Genomic DNA, 14155 nt, shown 5'->3' with positions numbered 1-14155 from the left:
GATTGCTTAATTTTAAATTGTAAATTGTAAATTTAAATCAGAATTGTAAATAGTTACAAAATGCTGTACCGAGGTATTACGGTACCTCCATAACTAATTCTACCACGTTGCCATGTTTGTAGTATCAGGCCACCATGGACTTTTTTTAACAGGGGGTGAATGTGGTATTAGAGGTATTACGGTACCTGACAGGCTGGAGCACCATTGGTGGAAACTGTATGCTTTCTATTGGTTAGGATGTATGGTAGCTCCGCTCTGCTAGGCGGGGTATAAGAACCCGTGCTGCCCCAGCAGCCTTTATTCTGTACCTGAGCTGCTGGGGGAAACATCTAGCTTATTAAAGCCTTCAGCTGGACTACAACCTCGCTTTAGTGGTCATTGATCGTGCAACAGTCTTATGATCTGATGGTCCTCAGTGCCCTGGACCAGGTGCAGGCAAGATCAGCCAAAATTCTTGCTTCTGAACCTTATCCAATGACTCCTGAAAACTGCGTCTGCTTGGATATTAGATGTAGTAGTACTTCATCATGGAATAGCTTTCTGCCTCCAGTGCATTACAACCCCCGGCCATGTCACCACTTTCCAGGTGGGTGGTCACTCAATGAATGCCAGCAAGCTATTTGACTGTGCATGGTGGGTGGGTGGGTGGGGGGGTTGAGTATCAGAGCCCAGTATTATCCTGCGCTCACTCAACAGCCACACAATTGTCCATTTCAGCAGGTCACTGGATAGCAATTAGGAGCTGGGACCCTGACCCACTATTTTTTTCTCACTCCCAAACCCAGAGCTGAGTGCTGGGACCCCCCTCGCTGTTGCTTTGGGAGAGATTTAACGAGCACAGCGCAGGCCGGGACCTACAGTTCTGTGATCAAGGCATTGGGGTGGCTCGGGAAGCATTTTGCCGAGCTATACACATGTATAGAGTTACAGGGCTGAGTGACCCTGGTTTGATGACATTTACAGCGATGTTCAGGCCCAGGCAACCCACTCTGTCCAAATCTGTGAGCCTTTCTTTAGCAGCGCTCAGCTGTAAATAAATTTGTTTACCATTAGTGAAAGCACGCTGTTAATGAGTTCTTGTTTGAATTTTATCATGTTTGCCAAAATTGATTTGTCTGATTATTCACTGAACTGATGACTATCTCTGTTCTTTCTGCCTCTAAATAAAGACATGAAATCATTGTAGATGACTTATTAGAGTGAGAGACAGTAACTCTTTTGTTGCCCGCCATAGGCTGGTTTTTTGCCACTGTCAGCACACAAATTCAAAGCGTTCGAGACTGAATACTCTCGATGGGCAATGATAAGCGGTTGTTAACACATTCATTTATTCTTCTCCATTCTTGAAGGTTGTGGCTCATTGCAGGGCTGCACATCCACTGGTCCAGGGTACTCTCCAGATTCCTCATCGAGCAGGCAAGTCTTCATTTAGGGGAACAGACAGTATAGGTATTGGCAGTCAATCATTAGCATCACCTCCAGCCTTAACCTGCCCTCACCTGACATTTAAACAAATGCTTTTGTGACAGAACAATAGAACAATAATAGAACATTACAGCGCAGTACAGGCCCTTCGGCCCTCGATGTTGCGCCGACCTGTGAAACCGCTTTAAAGCCCATCTACACTATTCCCTTATCATCCATATGTCTATCCAATGACCATTTGAATGCCCTTAGTGTTGGCGAGTCCACGACTGTTGCAGGCAGGGCATTCCACGCCCTTACTACTCTCAAGTCACTGAACGGTGGAAATCCTAGCTGATTTTGCTCATTTTCCTAACCCTTTGTATCTTTAGATTAACAGTACAAAAGAAATGAGCGCGGTAATATGCGGGTTTGGTGCTAGATTAACAGGGGTTTATTGAATAGGTCTTCACTGTATAAGGTTTGCTTCTAGGCTCCTGCAGAAACCCTCAAAGTAGTCGAAGACGTCAGGTACTTCACGTCACGTGCGTCAGTTTGGAAAGAGACTTGCACACAACTACAATTACCCACATATATAACATTCCACCCCTTTACTTCTAAGGCCCAACATAACTAATAACTAGTATTTTAACAGTCATTTACATCTGTATACAAGTGCAGACATCACATTATTACAGTACAGTCACACAGGTAACAAGATAGATGATCAGGTGAGTGTCTGTTCCTGCTCGTTGCCTGCTCACTTCCGGGACTTTGTCATTCTCTTTTTTTTATATATAAATGTAGAGTACCCAATTATTTTTTTTTCCAATTGAGGGGCAATTTAGCATGGCCAATCCACCTACCCTGCACATCTTTGGGTTGTGGAAGCGAAACCCACGCGGACACGGGGAGAATGTGCAAACTCCACACGGACAGTGACCCAGGGCTGGGTTTTGAACCTGGGTCCTCAGCGCTGTAGGCTGCAGTGCCCCGTGCCGCCCCGGACTTTGTCATTCTCAGCCTCAGATATATTTTCATGGTCTCCAGTATGTGTCTCTATCCTGGAAGGTGTTACAGTCTCTTTTTCCCAGGGAAGACTAGAAGTTGCAGGGACTGCTGACGCAATCTCTTCTTCTGCAGACGAACAAAAAGTTAGACAGTCAGATGGAACGACGAGGGTTACCTCTTTGAGGTAGTTCTGGCACTGGCACGCTAACACGTGTTGACAATAATTGATCTGTATGGCATTTGCACATGAGTTCGCCTGTCGTTTGGGCCAGGTAGGATATTGGACTAATCTGAACCAATACCGTCGCACTGCCCCACTTCTCACGAATGGTGTAGCTGCACGTTAATACTTGTTCTCCTTGTTGAAACAAGAGCTTCTTTGAGTTACTTTCTTGTCTCAAGATCTCTGATTGTTGGTTTTGCTCTACTGTGTCAGATGTCGATGTGGTGGCACATTGGTTGGCACGGCTGCATCACAACACCAGGAACCCAGGGTTCGATTCTGACCTTGGGTGACTGTGTGGAGTTTGCACTTTCTCCCTGTATCTGTGTGGGTTTCCTCCGGGTTCCTCCCACAGTCCAAAGGTGTGCAGGTTAGATATATACGCTATATTGCCACTTAGTATCCAAGGATAGGGAGATTAGAAACAGAGAAAATAAGAGCAGGAGGAGGCCATTCGGCCCTTCGAGCCTGCTCCGCCATTCATTATGTTAATGGCTGATCATCAAACTCAGTAGCCTAATTCCGCTTTCCCCCAATATCCTTTGACCCCTTCGCTCTAAGTGCTATACCTAACTGCTTCTTGAAAACATACGCTGCGGGATTGTCCATCAGCGGGACCCTCCGCTTTGCTGGCAGCGCACCCACACCTATGGGTTTCCCGACGGCGTAGGGGTGACCACAATGAGAAGCCCCATTGGCCGGCAGCTGGAACAGAGGATCCCGCTGCCCGTGGCACGCGCCCGGAAATGGGGCTGGCGGGACGGAGAATTCCACCCACAATGTTTTGACCTCAACTGCTTTCCTGTGATAACGGATTCTACAGGCCGACCACTCTCTGGGTGAGGAAAGTTCTCCTCACCTCTGTCCTAAATGGTCTACCCCGTATCCTCAGACTGGGCCTCCTGATTCTGGACCCACCCACCCAGGTTAGGTGGGGTTACGGGGATAGGGTGCGGGCCTGGGTATGGTGCTCTCTCAAGAGGGTTGGTGCAGACTCGATAGGCCGAATGGCATCATTCTGTGGTACAGCAATTCTATGTCGCTTCTGGCAAGAATAAATCAAAGGTAGTCCTCAGCTTCCTTTTCATTGATAACGAAGCTGGTGAACTTTCTGTAGTTGCATGTTGCAGGAAAAAGGTTCACCTGGCGATGAAGTGAACCGTAGTCTTTTGTAGCCTTCAGTGCGTGTTTCAAAGACTGGACAACCTTTCGGCTGAACCATTCATGGATGGGTGGTAAGGTGCTGACTCAATATGTTGAACTCCACACATCTTTAATTCGTGTTCAAACGCTTGTGCTGTAAACTGTGGCCCAATTTCACACATGATCTGCTCTGGTTTACTGAATCTCGCAATCATCTTGTCGGGTTTCTCAATGGTTCGTGGTTGACTTCATTAGAACCACCTCAGACCACTTGGAGTGTGCGTTTACAATGACCGACAACATGTGCCCTTCGACTGGACCTGCAAAGTCAATGTGTAGATGTCGCCATGGCATTTTAGGCCACTCCCATGGATGCAAGGGGGACAATGGCGGTGCGTTCCTTACCCGCACACATGACTGCCGCAGTCCTGCTTTTCTTCGACTCCTGGCCACCAAAAGTAACTTGGTGTCACTTCCTTCATTCGTACTATGCCTGGGTGTCCTTCGTGTAACTGCTCCAAAACGTTTTGATGTAATTTCGGTGGTTTACTCTCATCCCCCACAACAGGCCTCCGCCCTGTGCTGTTAATTCGAGTTTCTTGGAAATGTACGGTTTCAATTCGGGATGTTTTCCTGCTATCCTTCCCTTTAATACCATTCCCAGTACCTTCCCCATCACAGGATTGTTTCTGGTTTGTCTTTGCACTTGAGCTGCGTCACTGGAACATTCTACATCTGTGAACAGTGAAAGATATTTGCATGATTAGGTGGTATTTGACCAGCTGGTAAAGGTAAGCGTGACAATGCAACTGCAGGGTTTTCGGATTGACAGTATTTGATGTCGTAGGGATGTGCCGATAGGATTAATGACCATCGTTGGAGTGTACCTGTAGCCAAGGAAGGGATACCTTTGTGTGGTTCAATAATAGCTGTTTAGCAAGGGGAAGTGATGACCATACAGGTACTGGTGGCAATTCCTTACACCAACTATAATACTCAGTGCCTCCTTCTCTAAGTGAGCATAGTTACATTCTACACTTGTCAACATACAAGATGCAAAAGCTAGTTGTCTTTCTTCCCCTGAAGGTATAAACACAACACTGCTGTCCATTGCTGTTCCTGTTTTGCGCACAACACTGTATATAAGGGTTTCAATAGAGTTGCCAGAATAGGGATAAATTTCCCATAGTAGTTGCTTAACCCTAGGAATGACCTAGGTTGAGTCTCGTTCTTTGGCCTGGGACCTCCAGGTAGGCCGGTGGGCCGGATTTCGAATAACGACGAGGCAGAATACAGGAGGGAGATAGAGAACCTAGTGGAGTGGTGCAGCGACAACAATCTCTCCCTCAACGCCAGCAAAACTAAAGAGCTGGTCATTGACTTCAGAAAGCAAAGTATTGTACACACCCCTGTCAGCATCAACGGAGCCGAGGTGGAGATGGTTAGCAGTTTCAAATTCCTAGGGGTGCACATCTCCAAAAATCTGTCCTGGTCACCCACGTCGACGCTACCACCAAGAAAGCACAACAGCGCCTATACTTCCTCAGGAAACTAAGGAAATTTGGCATGTCCACATTAACTCTCACCAACCTTTACAGATGCACCATAGAAAGCATCCTATCTGGCTGCATCACAGCCTGGTATGGCAACTGCTTGGCCCAGGACCGCAAGAAACTTCAGAGAGTCGTGAACACAGCCCAGTCCATCACACAAACCTGCCTCCCATCCATTGACTCCATCTACGCCTCCCGTTGCCTGGGGAAAGTGGGCAGCATAATCAAAAAACCCTCCCACCCGGCTTACCCACTCTTCCAACTTCTTCCATCGGGCAGGGGATACAGAAGTCTGAAAACACGCACGAACAGACTCAAAAACAGCTTCTTCCCCACTGTCACCAGACTCCTAAATGACCCTCTTATGGACTGACCTCATTAACACTACACCCTTGTATGCTTCACCCGATGCCGGTGTTTATGTAGTTACATTGTGTACCTAGTGTTGCTCTATTATGTATTTTCTTTTATTCCCTTTTCTTCCCATGTACTTAATGATCTGTTGAGCTGCTCGCAGAAAAATACTTTTCACTGTACCTCGGTACACGTGACAATAAACAAACCCAATCCAATCCATGATGGCTTCCATCTTATTAGGTGCTTTATGCAGAACCTTACTCTCAGTTACTTTAAAATAAAATAAAAAAATTCCAATTAAGGGGCAATTTAGAGTGGCCAATCCATCTACCCTGCACATCTTTGGGTTGTGGGGGCGAAACCCACGCAAACACGGGGAGAATGTGCAAACTCCACACGGACAGTGACCCAGGGCCGGGGTCGAACCTGGGTCCTCGGTGCTGTGAGGCAGCAGTGCTAACCACTGCACCATCGTCCACTGCACCATCGTCCCCCCCCCCCCGCCCCGCAACCCCCCACCCCCCCCCCCCCGCCCCGTAAGCCACTAAGGATATGGTCCATTGAATGTTGAAATAAAGCTGGTGCAGACATTATCCCAAAAGGTAATCTCTTGTCGTGGAATACGCCTTTGTGTGTGTGATGATACTGAGCAGGTGTTGAGTTGCAGCTGCCACATTCATTTATAGGTAGGCCTGCGATAGGTCAATCTTGCTGAACTTTTGTCCTGCTAGGTCTGTGAACAAATCCTCAATCAACGGTAGCGGGTATTGATCAGCACATAGTACCAGTTTGATTGTTGTCTTAAAATCTCCACAGATACATATTGCACCATTCTGCTTCGTGACAGGTACGATAGGGGTTCCCAGTCACTAGTAGTGACAGGTTCTAAGACTCCTATTTCCACTAGCCTCAGTAGTTCAGGTTCAACTTCCAGATGTAGTGCATAGAATGCAGCCAGAGGCGGACTTTCAATGAAGCACAGTGCTATCGGACAGAGCCAATCAGAGTCCAGGAAGCCAATCAGCTGACAATACAGAATAACATCGGCTTCTGATTGGTGGACTCCCCTTTAGAGCGGGAAAACAATGTACCAGACGTTGAGAGGTGGTGGAGATTTGCAGCAGTTCAGACACGGATCTCCTGAATTGCTGTGAGGTTTCTGAACTTACAGTGGGTAAAGGTGCAAAGCTGCAGCCAGGTTTCTGGTATTCGGTCCGGTGGGTAACCTGAGGCAAAAGTGAGGTCGCTGACCTAACTTCAGGGTGAGAATCAGCAAAGCCTTCAGTGAGACAATAAGGTGGCGCTGGCCAATGGCCGTCAAGGGGAGCAGCGAGGCGACTCTCAACCTCCAGGCCAGGGCTGAGGCGGGTGGGAGGGCAACCATCCAAAAAGAGCAGACGCCGCCAGGCCAGGTAGCCAGCAGCATCAGCAGCCGGGAAGCCAGCCAGGAGCACGTGCGGTCATCAAGGGTCGAGGCTCAGCCACTCAAGCGGGAGCGGGGAGGTGAGCAGAGCAGCAGACGGGGGATGCGAAATGGGCCAGGCAAGCACCGGCAGCGTGTCTCGGGGAATCAGGGAGTAGTGGCCAGTGGGAGCAGGGCGACTCGAGCAGAGCCAGAGACTAGCCAGGCAGGGCTCAGAGTGAGAGGGCTGGAATGGGCAGCTACCAGACCGAGCGGTGAGGGCAAGAGAGAACAAAGGTGGGCAGCAAGGTGGTGCCGTGGTTAGCACTGCTGCCTCACGGCGCCGAGGTCCCAGGTTCGATCCCGGCTCTGGGTCACTGTCCGTGTGGAGTTTGCACATTCTCCCCATGTCTGTGTGGGTTTCGCTCCCACACCTCAAAGATGTGCAGGGTAGCTGGATTGGCCACGCTAAATTGCCCCTTAATTGGGGGAACAAAAATGAATTGGGTACTCTAAATTTATTTTTAAAAAGAAAACAGAGGTGAGGCCAGACAGCCAGCAGCTGAAGCCAGGCGGCCAGCTACGAGCACACGCGGTCGTCGAGGGTGGAGGCCTGGCCATCCCAGTCAGGGCCGAGAGGTGAGCAGAGACATCATTGCGGGTGAGGCTCAACGTGATTGGGGCGGAGTGCACTGTTATTGTGGGGGGGCTTGACCGCATTGGAGCGGGGCTCAACATCACTGGGGCAGGACTCGATGTCACTGGGGCAGGGCCCGATGTCGCCAGGGGGTGGGGCACAACGTGAGCCCCCCGAAAGGAGGGAGAGCACAGGATCCCCAAAAGTGTAAGTCCGCCTCTGGGTACAGCTCTAACCCTGAGACATTTTGCCTGGCTGTTTTCAGTAACCTTCCGGGGACCTGTGCACCTTTCATGGACCCCAGGGTGTCGTCAAAAACACTGCTGTATTTTTCCATTACGGTCTGTAAATCTGACTTTGAATCAACTAAGCTGTTGACAGCGTTCCAATTCAGTTTGATCCTTTCCAGCCAAGGGCGGCCAAAGAGAGCTGGAAAACCTCCTCACACCACATGGAGTGGTAGCTCTGTAGTTTGTCCACTTAACTCAACCTTGACTGTGATGTAACCCCTCAGGGGTACTATCTCTTCAGTATAGATCCTCAAGGTCACATCTGCTATTTTTAAGGCAGGTGGTGAAGTTTCTGTTCATAGATGGTCTCAGGGCCAATGCGACGATGGTGTTCAAGTGGGTGATGGAGGGGGAGGGGGCTGCATGGAAGAGGCTGGAGACGGCGTCTTGTATGGGTATGAGATTGGGGGCGCTGGCAATGGCGCCGCTGCCGCTCCCTCCAAGGAGGTATACCACGAGCCCGGTGGTGGCGGCTGCCCTCAAAATTTGGGGGCAGTGGAGGCGGCATAGGGGGGAAGCTGGGGCCTCGGCGTGGACCCCCAAACGGGGGAACCACCAGTTCGCCCCAGGAAGAAGAGGTGGAGGGTTTTCGGGGTGGCACAGGACAGGGATACGAAAGTTGGGGGACCTGTTTGTGGACGGGAAGTTCGCGAGCCTGGGTGAGCTGGAGGAGAAGTACGGGCTCCCACCCCGGGGAACATCGTCAGGTACTTACAGGTAAGGGCGTTTGCCAGACGACAGGTGGTGGAATTCCCGTGGCTACTGCCACTCACAGTACAGGACAGGGTGCTCTCGGGTGGGGGGGACTGGGGAAGATTTCAGAAACTTACCAGGTGATGCAGGAGGAGGAGGAGGCCTCGGTGGTGGAGGTAAAAGGTAAGTGGGAGGAGGTGTTTGGAGAGGAGATTGAGGAAGGAACGTGGGCAGATGCCCTGGGGAGGGTGAACTCTTCCTCTTCGTGCGCGAGGCTCAGCCTCATACAGTTTAAGGTGCTGCACAGGGCACACATGACCGGGACAAGGATGAGCCGGTTTTTTGGGGGTGAGGAAAGGTGTGTTAGGTGCTCAGGGAGCCCAGCAAATCACACCCATATGTTCTGGGCATGCCCAGCGCTGGAGGAATTTTGGAAGGGTGTAGCGAGGACGGTATCGAAGGTGGTAGGATCCAGGGTCAAACTGGGCTGGGGGCTCACAATATTTGGGGTGGCAGAGGAGCTGGCAGTGCAGGAGGCGAAAGAGGCTGGTATCCTGACCTTTGCGTACCTGGTAGCCTGCCAAAGGATTCTTCTTCAGTGGAAGGATGCGAGGCCCCCAAGCGTGGAATCCTGGATCAGCGATATGGCGGGGTTTATTAAGTTGGAGAGGGTGAAATTTGCCTTGAGAGGGTCGGTACAAGGGTTCTTTAGGCGGTGGCAACCGTTCTTAGACTTCCTGGCAGAACGATAGACATTGGTCAATGGCAGCAGCAGCTCGGGGGGGGGGGGGGGGGGTTACTTTATTATTGTTTTTGTTATTTACACTGAAGGGTCTGAGGGGGGGGTGTATACCTGTTGTGCTAAGTCGGGGTGTTAATGTTAATTTATTATCTATGTACAGGGGGGGCGGTATGGAGGGTTGCTTTTCTGGATTGTGTTTTGTACTTAACCCTGTTGGGTTCTTTTTTTTTTCTCATTTTGTTATTGATATTTTATGAAAACCTTTAATAAAATTTAAAAAAAAATAGATGGTCTCAGGAATTAGGGAGATTACAGCCCCCCCTATCGAACTCCATTTTAATAGTTTGCCCATTCAACTTTGGCATTACCCAAAAATGGTGTGGCTCACCCTGGACTGGCAGCTCGTTCAACTTTAATTCGGCATGGGGATGAATTGTTTTAGTTTCATTGTGGTTGTTATTCTTTTCTTCCACATTATGTATTTTCTTAGTTGAATTTGTTTTGTTTCTTTGTTTGAATGAGTTCAGTGTCTCCCTTTGAGTGTTCATCTCTGGAGAAGTTATTTTACTGCAGCAAGCATTTGCTGTGTGGTCAGTTCTAGCACAGTTCCACTGGCTATCTTTCCTCCAGCTTTGGTGAATAACGATCTTCTAATATTTTCACTCGTTTATTGATATGTCTTATCCCTAGGTTTCTCGGGTTGAACTAAGCTCCTTGGCAAATTAAAAGTTTTGCTTCTGTATCTACTTAAGAATACGGGGACCTTAATCACTTCTGAAATTTTGTTGGTTCAAACGTAATAACGGAATCGCTCTAAATATGACGTCCATTTCTCTGAGTCCCCATCAAAAGCACCCAGCGCACCAAAATTTCCCGCCATTTTTCACGGTATCGGAATGTTCTGCCCCATCGCTTAATTCAGTGGTCTAGCTCACTCAAGGTGGATTACCAATTTGTAATAGCGTTAACTTTCATCACATTTAACTTACAAGTTTTACTTTCATGCAAGTTCTCTGCCCTGCTCTACCTCCATCTCTTCCTGTTCTCCCCGTGTTTGCGTGGGTTTCCTCTGGGTGCTCCGGTTTCCTCCCAAGTCCAAGATGTGCTGGTTAGGTGGATTGGCCATAATTGCCCTCAATGTCCAAAAAGGTTGGGTGGGGTTACTGGGTTACGGGGATAGGGTGGAGGCATGAGCTTCGGTGAGTGCTCTTTCCAAGGGCCGGTGCAGACTCGATGGGCCAAATGGCCTCCTTCTGCACTATAAATTATATGATTCTTACTGTACTGCACGGGTCCAGCCCCGTAGCCTAACACCTCGGATTGCCGGTTTAACATCGGTACGAGCCCTTCCTTTGAATTTTTGCCCCAAAACATTACCAGTACCGATGCCAGCAATTTCGGACCTTCAGTTAGTCAATTGATTGATTGATCTGTTGAAGGTGCTCCATTCCAATGATCTTTTGGGGAAAAAAAGTTTTCTTTTTTCCAATCCGTTTCTTGGGTGGCCCGGTAGCATAATGGTTAGCACTGCTGCTTCACAAAGCCAGGGATTCGGGTTTGATTCCCGGCTTGGGTCACTGTCTGTGCGGAGTCTGCACATTCTCCCCATGCGCGTGGGTTTCCTTCGGGTGATCCGGTTTCCTCCCACAAGTCCCGAAAGACTTGCTTGTTTTCAGCTGTACTGGGAGCTTACAATTCCATTCCCCTCTACCGTCCGCCATCCTCACCTTGCAGCTCTAACCCCGTTAATTTCACCATGTACCTGGCCCATCTAAGAAGGCCCCTTTCTCCGCCTCGAACCATGTTTCTTCGCCATCCTCGCCGCGTCGCATCACCCTCCCTTCCCCGCCCCCCCCTCCCCACCATTCCCACCTTCCTCCATCTCCCAAAATTGTTCAATTCTCCCCCAGGTTACATCCCTTGATAAAGTCATTGGCTGCTTCTGGGTCTCAAAGTAATATTCCCGGCCTTCATAAGTCACCCACAGTTTCACCGGGTAGAGCACCCCAACCTGATCTGTTGTTGACAGCACCACCATGGCCCTGTTGAACCCTGCACTCCATTTTACCAGTTGAGCTCCAATGTCCTGGTATATTCGGACCTTGTTCCCCTCCCATTCGCAGTTCCGCTTCTTCCTGATCCACTGCAGAACCTTCTCCTTCTCCAAGAACTTGTGGGGCCACACAATCACCGCGTACGACAGTTCCCCAGCTCTTGGCTTCTGCTCCAGGTACCTGTGCGCTCTGTCCACTTCAGGGGTCTTGTCCAGCACCCCCTCCGCCACCAGCATCCTCGAAAAGTACCACGTGGCACCCGCACCTTCCACTCCTTCAGGCAGGCCGACTATTCACCGATTCTGCCTCTTCGACCTATTTTCTTGCTCCTCCACCTTTGCTCTCAATGTCTTGCAAAGTTCTCCTAAGAGCCCCACCTCCGCCTCCAGTGCCACCACTCCATCGCTGTGGTCCGACGTCACCCTCTCAAGCTCTCAGATCTGGGACCCCTGCGTCTCCAAGCATCTCTCCAACGAGCCCTTCATGGTTGCCATAGCCCCTTCAACGGCCTTCGAATGATCCTCCTGCATCTCCTTCCTCTGCTGGCGGAACTCTTCCTTGATGAAGGCCATCGGCTGTTCCATCAGGGGCTTTGCTACTTGCACTGACCCTTCCCTCTCCGCCATCTTTCCAGGAACTGCTGTGCCACAGGTCCCTTCCAACTCCTTGGCCAGGTCCTTCACCTTCTTCCGGGTTTGGTAACCAGCAGACATACAATTCCCGGCGGCAACTTCTCCTCCAACCTTCAGTTACACTTTTCCATCGATTTCGGGTACAAAAGAGCTCTTTTCTACAGCTTCAAGCAGGAGCTGCCCTGTGTGCGATTGCTCATACCATGGCCCCCACTGAAAATGAAAATGAAAATCGCTTATTGTCACAAGTAGGCTTCAAATGAAGTTACTGTGAAAAGCCCCTAGTCACCACATTCCGGCGCCTGTTTGGGGAGGCTGGTACGGGGTTACTGAGCCCAATTGTAGCATTACCATTACTATCCTGGCCCAGTTCGGCAGACTCAGCAAGGTCACAAGTTGAACATAGAAGGTAATGTAGTTAGAGGGGAATAACATGAATAGAAAAATAGGTCTCTTCCTGATGGCTCACTCAGTAGTCACTGCACAGTGCAGTACTGAATCATAGTGGCACAGTGCCATGTATGGATCACCAGGCTGTGCGGAGCTAGCTGCTCTGAGTCAACACCGTGATGAGATCTTTCAATTGGCCTCAGTGCCCCCAAAGTGAGGAAAGAGGGAAAATCAGCATTGGTTACTGTTCCTGGGAGTGTGCACTTGTCAGGGCACAGGTGGGGATACAACCCGGCTGTGATGTCCCCTTTGGTGTAATAAATCAACAACGTTGTCATTCACTGTCAGACATGAAGACTGATCGTTTGAGTGAGCTGATGGAATGGGCTAGCACAAGTGGAAGCACATTCCAGCATGAACTCAGTGGCATCTGCAGCACCCATAACATCAGCTAACTCAACAACTTGCATTTATCTAGTGCCTTTCCTCCTTCAGTTTAATACGTGCTAGATTAGTGACCATGCACTTCCATTGGCCGGATCCATCATTAATAATAATAATAATAATAATAATAATAATCTCTTATTGTCACAGGTAGGTTTCAATTAAGTTACTGTCACCACATTCCTAGTCACCATGACCTAATCACCACATTCCGGCGTCTGTTCGGGGAGGCTGGAACGGGAATTGAACCCGCGCTGCTGATCTTGTTCTGCATTACAAGCCAGCTGTCTTTGCCCACTGTGCTAAACCAGCCATTATGCTTGGAAAATTACAGCAGTGGTGTGCCGTTGCCTTCTGGAGTGTGGCTGACCAGGAGACTCCCACTCTTACCACTAGGGCAGCACGGTAGCATTGTGGATAGCACAATGGCTTCACAGCTCCAGGGTCCCAGGTTCGATTCCCGGCTTGGGTCACTGTCTGTGCGGAGTCTGCACATCCTCCCCGTGTGTGCGTGGGTTTCCTCCGGGTGCTCCGGTTTCCTCCCACCGTCCAAAGATGTGCAGGTTAGATGGATTGGCCATGATAAATTGCCCTTAGTGTCGAAAATTGCCCTTAGTGTTGGGTGGGGTTACTGGGTTGTGGGGATAGGGTGGAGGTGTGGACCTTGGGTAGGGTGCTCTTTCCAAGAGCCGGTGCAGACTCGATGGGCCAAGTGGCCTTCTTCTGCACTGTAAATTCTATGAAATCTAGCCATCAAACGTATTGGAAGGATTTACAGGCTGATAATCAACAAGGCGGGACCACGTTATGAACACACCTTCCATCTAGTCCTGGAGTGGTTCTTGAAACTGCAGCTTCTGGCTCAGAGGCAAGGACGCTGCCCACTGCGCCGCAAGGCCTCCACACACACAGCCAAGGTGACTCACAGGACACTTAGTAGCGTGTTGGAAAGGGTAGGTTTTGGAGGGTAACTTGAGGGAGGAGTGGTTTAGGGAGGGAATTCCAGAGTTTAGGGCCTGGGCAGTTGAAGGCACGGCTGCCAATGGAGGTCCAATAAAAATCGGGATTACACAAAGAGGCCGAAATTGGAGGAGCAGAGGGATCTTGGAGGGACCAGTTCTACGATGGACAGTTCACTAATAATTAGGCCACTAGGTCGCCTTTGGCAGGACCGGAAGAT

The sequence above is a fragment of the Scyliorhinus torazame genome, chromosome 30 (genome assembly GCF_047496885.1).
Source record: "Scyliorhinus torazame isolate Kashiwa2021f chromosome 30, sScyTor2.1, whole genome shotgun sequence".
Lineage (NCBI taxonomy): Eukaryota > Metazoa > Chordata > Chondrichthyes > Carcharhiniformes > Scyliorhinidae > Scyliorhinus > Scyliorhinus torazame.
The sequence above is the reverse complement of the archived record's forward strand: the minus strand, read 5'-3'. Positions refer to the sequence as shown.